The sequence below is a fragment of the Eschrichtius robustus genome, chromosome X, assembly GCF_028021215.1.
Source record: "Eschrichtius robustus isolate mEscRob2 chromosome X, mEscRob2.pri, whole genome shotgun sequence".
NCBI classification, from domain to species: domain Eukaryota; kingdom Metazoa; phylum Chordata; class Mammalia; order Artiodactyla; family Eschrichtiidae; genus Eschrichtius; species Eschrichtius robustus.
In genome coordinates, this window is record NC_090845.1 from 101,988,199 (window position 1) to 101,994,198 (window position 6,000).

Genomic DNA, 6,000 nt, shown 5'->3' on the forward strand with positions numbered 1-6,000 from the left:
GAAGTGAGGGAATGAACCAGGTGAAGATACAGGGAAAGAAACTTCCAGGTAGAAGGAATAGCACATTCAAAAGCCCTGGGGAGGGAATCAGCTTAATAGTTCTAGAATAGCAACAACGGTAGGGTAGGAAACAGAAAAGGTTAGATGATCTCACAAAGATAGGCCGACTGTGGGCAATGGTACTGGATTTCCTATTTATTTTTAGTAAAATGGGAAGCAATTGGATAGTTGTGAGTAGAGTAACATGATGTAACTTACATTTGAAAAGGCTACTCTGTATGGAAGGGAAGCAATAATCCAGGCTAGAGCTGATGGTGAGTTGGACCAACTTGACAGCAGTGGAGATGCTGATAGGATTTTACTGATGGATTGAGTGTGGAGTACCAGAGGATGATGCCTGTATTTTTGTCATGGGCAACTGAATAATTGTTTATGGGGCTTGGGGATGATGGACAAGAGTTCAGTTTTATATGGTTCAGTTTGAGCTGCCTAACTAACATCCAAGGGGAGAAAATGAGTAGGCAGTTGGATAGTTGACTCTGGAGATTAGGGGAAAGACCAAAGCTATAGATATATTTTTGAGAGTCATCAGTATATAGGTAGTATTTAAAGCCACAGGATTAATTACAGTCACCTAGGGTATAGTGTAGATAAGACAAAGAGAAGAGGACCAAGGACTGAGATCTGGGACCCTCCAATATATAGAGGCCAAAGAGATGAGGAGGTACCAACAAAGGACACTAAGGAGAGGCCAAGGAGGTGAGAAGAAAACCCAGAGTTTGTGGTGTCCCAGAAACCAAGTATGGAAAATGTTTCAAGGATAAAGTGATAGACAATGTCAAAAGCTACCGATAAGCCAAGTAAGATGAGGCCTGAGAATGGTCTAACAAATTTGGCAAACTGAAGATAGTTGGTGACATTGATAAGGAAATAAGTGGAATGTCTGGAGCAAAACTCAGATTAAAGTGGGTTCAGGAAAGAATGGGAGGGAGACAATGAGTATGGATAACTCTCTTGAGAAGTTTGCAATGAAGGGACATAAGGTGCTCTTGCTAGGAGGAAGTCATTCATTTCTTCCCTCTTGAAAACAGGAATGGAGAACATCTCACATAAAGGTTTGATCTTGTTGTTACTTAGATTTTTGTCGTACCTGTTTAGTAACAGTGAGTGTTCTTATTTGAGGGATGCAGGCCAGAGTATTTTAGGATTGTACTTATCAAAGGGTACCATACCAAGGTAGAACATTTTTCTGAGACAATTAGAAACCATCAAAGTTTAGTTTCACCAGTGATTACTTTAACAAATACTTTCCATCTGCTCAAATTGTTTTACAAAGGTTATCTCCATCTTGTCACATTTCCAATGAAATATTATTTTTAAAAGCCTGCAATTTCTCCAGACTGCAGAACATCTTTACTTTCCATCTATGTGCAACCTGAGATTTCATTGTTTTTTTTCTAAATTTGTCTTCTGCAGCAAAAGTAATCAGAAACAACTTTAACTATATTTTTATAGGGCACTTTAAAAACGTGGCTATTGGTCTAGAAACGTGATTGAAAATCAGAATCAAGGGATATCAGAAATTCTTGTTCTAGGGAACATAAAGCCTTTATTGTATTTTGAAAACTCTGAAACTGAAGGATCAAATAATATAACTGTCCATACTCCCAAAGGGCTCCAATAAGTGCATATCTCTAGGCAAGAGGATTTGTATTCTGGCTTAGATTCGCAGCCTATTTGAGATTCAGAGCATGGATGGTCCTATTTCATCATTCGGGCTCTTGCTGTTTGCTTCTTCTCCCACACGCCCCTCATCTTCTTTCCTTATATTTTTCTTTTTCCATTTTCTCCCTCTTTTCCTCTTTCTTACTGATGTTTTCTCTTTTCCATTAAGTGGAAATAAATATATTTCTGGATTCCTGGCTGTCCTTATTTTAAATATACTGGAGCATTCTCTCTTCTCAATACATTTTCTTTTCTTTTCTTTTTTTTTTAATAAATCTATCTATTTAATTTATTTATTTTTGGCTGCATTGGGCCTTCGTTGCTGTACGCAGGCTTTCTCTAGTTGCGGCGAGCGGGAGCTACTCTTTGTTGCGGTGCACGGGCTTCTCATTGCGGTGACTTCTCTTGTTGCGGAGCACAGGCTCTAGGTGCGTGGGCTTCAGTAGCTGTGGCTCGCGGGCTCTAGAGCGCATCCTCGGTAGTTGTGGCGCGTGGGCTTAGTTGCTCCGCAGCATGTGGGATTTTCCCGGACCAGGGCTCGAACCCGTGTCCCCTGCATTGGCAGGCGAATTCTTAACCACTGCACCACCAGTGGAAGTCCCTCAATACATTTTCATTAGTTGTTTGGCTTCAGAATATTTTCCATGCATTACTTGAAGACTAGACCAGTTTTGTAACTTTGTGAGTTTACTTTTTTAAAGTACTTATGATAAAAAAGTTATTTTTTACTTGTATGTCAGCAGAGCTTTATTGTTTCTCACTGGACTGATTGCCCTTCATAAAAATGAATTTCCTGCTTTAAGAGAACTGGTTCTTTATAATCATCTGCTTAAAAGCTCTAAATCCACTCATAACTTTAAGTGGTAGGTCTGCCTACTCACCTACTTTCTCACTTTTTTTGATAGCTGCTTTTGAGGTTGGGTTAGACAATGTTTCCTAAATGACTTTAGGGTCTTCTCATCAAAATAGAACCTCAGTTTCTATTTTTATGGCCTGTGCCTTTGATTGCTGTATTGGTGCTGATACGATCATAGGCATCTATCCAGATCTTCATTTCTCAGACATTTCCTGAGCATCCATTTTGCACTCAAGGCTGCAGATATGAAAGCAAGCAAGACACAGAGTTCCCTGCCATCAAGTCTACGGAAGGAGAGCCAAAGAAACCAGAAACCAAAAAACAACAACAAAAAAACCCCGCAGTAACTCACTACACGCTTGTTAGAATGGCCAAAATCCAGGACACTGACAACAACAACAAATGATGGCAAGAATGCTGAGCAACAGGCACTCTTATTCTTTGCTGGTAGGAATGCAAAATGGTACAGCCACTTTGGAAGATAGTTTGGTGATTTCTTACAAAACTAAACATACTCTTACCATATGATCCAGCAATCACGCTCCTTGGTTATTTACCCAAAGGAGTTGAAAATTTATGTGCACACAAAAACCTACACACAAATATTTATCGCAGCTTTATTCATAATTGCAAAAACTTGGAAGCAACCAAGATGTCCCTCAGTAGGTGAATGGATAAATAAACTGTGGTACATCCAGACAATGGTATATTACTCAGTACTAAAAAGAAATCAAGCCATGAAAAGGCTTGGAGGAAACTTAAGTTCTTATTACCAAGTAAAAGAAGCCAATCTGAAAAGGCAATATAAGTGACGATTCCAACTACACGACATCCTGGAAAAGGCAAAACTATGGAGACAGCAAAAAGATCAGTGGTTTCCAGGGGTTGAAGTGAGGGGGAGGGATTACTAGGCAGAACACAGAGGATTTTTAGGGCAGTGAAAATACTCTGTATGATATTATAATCATGGATACATGTCATTATACATTTGCCCAAACCCCTAGACTATACAACACTAAGAATGAACCCTAATGTACACTATGGACTTTGGGTGATTATGATGTGTCAATGTAGGCTCATCACTTGTAACAAACGTACCACTCTGGTGTGGGATGCTGATAATGGGAGAGGCTATACGTGTGTTGGGGCAGGAGGTATATGGAAAATCTCTGTACCTTCCTCTTAGTTTTGCTGTGAACCTAAAAATGCTCTAAAAAAATAAAGTCTTTAAAAATTAAATTATATAAACTTACAGTTAAATAAATTATAATATAAGCAAAATTAATAAACAAAATGGTTACTATAGCGTGTGAGCTTTCTCTTGGGCTACTGGCAGAAATGTGAATTGATAGAATCTTTTTTGGAGGCAGTGTGGCTGAGATTACTACTCGTCCCCTAATATTCATTCTCCTCTCCTTCAGTGTAATGAAACCCCCATGTTTTAGCTGGGCACATGGGCATACAAAATGAAGGCTACCATGACAACATTAAATTCTTGCCTAAGAGGTATAAACAGAAGTGTTATCTCCAATCTCTGTCATGCCTTTAAAGAGAACAGACCATTTCTCCCCTTTCCCTTTCCCCCTTTCTCCACTCTGCTTCTTAGAATGTGGTCCTGGTAGTGAGCCATCTTTGATTAAGCAGATGAGGAAAACACCCTAGGCATGGCAGAACAAGTTTGGAACAGCCCAGGGCCTTTGACCTCATGAAGTAAAGCTTCATGCAGCCTGGATTAGCTACCTCCAGACAGTTATGTGAGAGCAAAATAAACCACTTTCTTATTTAAGAAGAGCCTGAAACCTAATTAGAGGTGTATTTAGCACTGTGTATAGAAGTCCTTTTTTTTGGCTGCACCACGTGGCTTGCAGGATCTTAGTTCCCCGACCAGGGATTGAACCCAGGCCCACGACAATGGAAGTGCTGCGTCCTAACCACTGGACCCCCAGGGAATTCCCTAAAAATCCTTTAAAAGTTCATAACCTTTTAAGCCCAAATTTCCAGGTAATCAAAGTATGTGCTTATACAGTCCAACCCCTCATTTTCTACATAGGCTTTGAGTCAGCTACATTTAAGCTGTGTAGCACTTCCTTGGCTAAAGTCTCCAACCAGATGCCTGGGGGAAAAAAATCATACTGAACCACCCCACTTGCAAATATTATAACCACAAATGCTGAAGTAGAAACTTTTCACAATGTCAAAACACAATGTGATAAAACTCCAATGTCCCCTTTGAGGCCTTCAAAGTCCTTACTGTGCTAAATAAGTGCTAGAGAACTCTCTCTGGCCATCTGGAGATTCTGCTAATATGAGCTGCTCTCAGGTACCACAGCACGTTTCCCACCACCATGAGCTGCTGCCACAGTTTTCTGAATGATGTTCTGATGGTGCACTCACATAATTTTAATCCTATGCTGCTTCACCTTTTCCAGATGTTGATAGTTCATCCACATGCTTTGGTTATTATCAAAATGCCCTGGAGTTCAAGTTTCCTCTGAATGAGTCAGTACTAATTCCACCAATAATGTACACTGTTCTTTCTGCAAAAGTGCTAGATAAAGGAGTTGGCTGATTCCATAGTTAGAGAGTAATCACTGCTGGATGAGCAAAGTCAAACATACCTAGAGAAAAGAGAACTACCTGTAGTAGAATCACACCTATAGAAGCATGGCTTTGTCTTCCTTTGACTGAGCATCTGTGGGAGAGTTAGAATGACTCATACCTCCTACCCTCCAACCCTGTTTCATTCCACTTCCTATCCTCCAACCCTATTTCATTCCTTAGAAGTGGGCAGGATGCTCTTCAGAAATTCCTAGGCCCTCCTGATTCTCTTGATACTTACTATCAAAAGACAATGAGATACATGCATAAATTTATACAGACACAAAACATACTTGGCTTCCACTGTCTATCACCATGGCTTATATACAGATGAGAAAACAGGTCAGAGAAGTTAAGTGATTTTCCCATAATCTCCTTTCATTCTAGCTTAAGTTTTTAAGTACTGCCACTGCGATCATTTTTCAGCTTTGCAAAGACTTGACTGTTTTTTCCAAATCCATCTGGCAGACTTTGCTTTCTTCCTTTTTTAATTCAATCTAGATTAGTTTCCATACCCCCAAACTAAAGCTGTCCCTCTGCCTGTTTATCATAACTTCCTAACAAAATCCCAAGCTTGAATGAATCCAACTTTCAGGTTTTCTCTGTGCCTATACCGGAGAAGGTGGGTGCTGAAGGAATAAGTCCCACAATAGATTAGTTCCATGATGAAGTTATAATATTCAATTTCACATGAACCCACAGTACTACTCAGAAACATTACATGTCTCTGTTCAGCTTTATTCCATTCTTGACAACAATTACAAACTTCTTCCAGTATCTCCAATCCTCTCATCTCCTCTCCCCAATCTCAGCACATGACT